Raw genomic sequence first — 331 nt, 5'->3', positions numbered from 1 at the left:
TATTCGCTATTTGAATATTTGAATACACCAACATTATCAAACTCACGAGGTGCAAATTCTTTATATGCACTTTGTATACTTTTATAAAATAAATGATTCATATTTACAAGCATTTCAACAAATACCCATATATTTACAAGCAAATGAAAATAATCGTATTTAGTCTACTTCAGATTTTAGCATAGGTAACCATGTATGGCTTAGATTAACTGAACATGAAGCAACACAATTATTTTCAATTAGTAAAATTAGTGCGCTTTCTTTAATTTTACGTTTTTTTGTAGATTGTTCTTTTGTTAAAATTGTAGAATTATTTCATTGAATTTTGTGG

The sequence above is a fragment of the Dendroctonus ponderosae genome, unplaced genomic scaffold (genome assembly GCF_020466585.1).
Source record: "Dendroctonus ponderosae isolate FM_Combo_2020 unplaced genomic scaffold, Dpon_F_20191213v2 Dpon_F_20191213_5, whole genome shotgun sequence".
Lineage (NCBI taxonomy): Eukaryota > Metazoa > Arthropoda > Insecta > Coleoptera > Curculionidae > Dendroctonus > Dendroctonus ponderosae.
The sequence above is the reverse complement of the archived record's forward strand: the minus strand, read 5'-3'. Positions refer to the sequence as shown.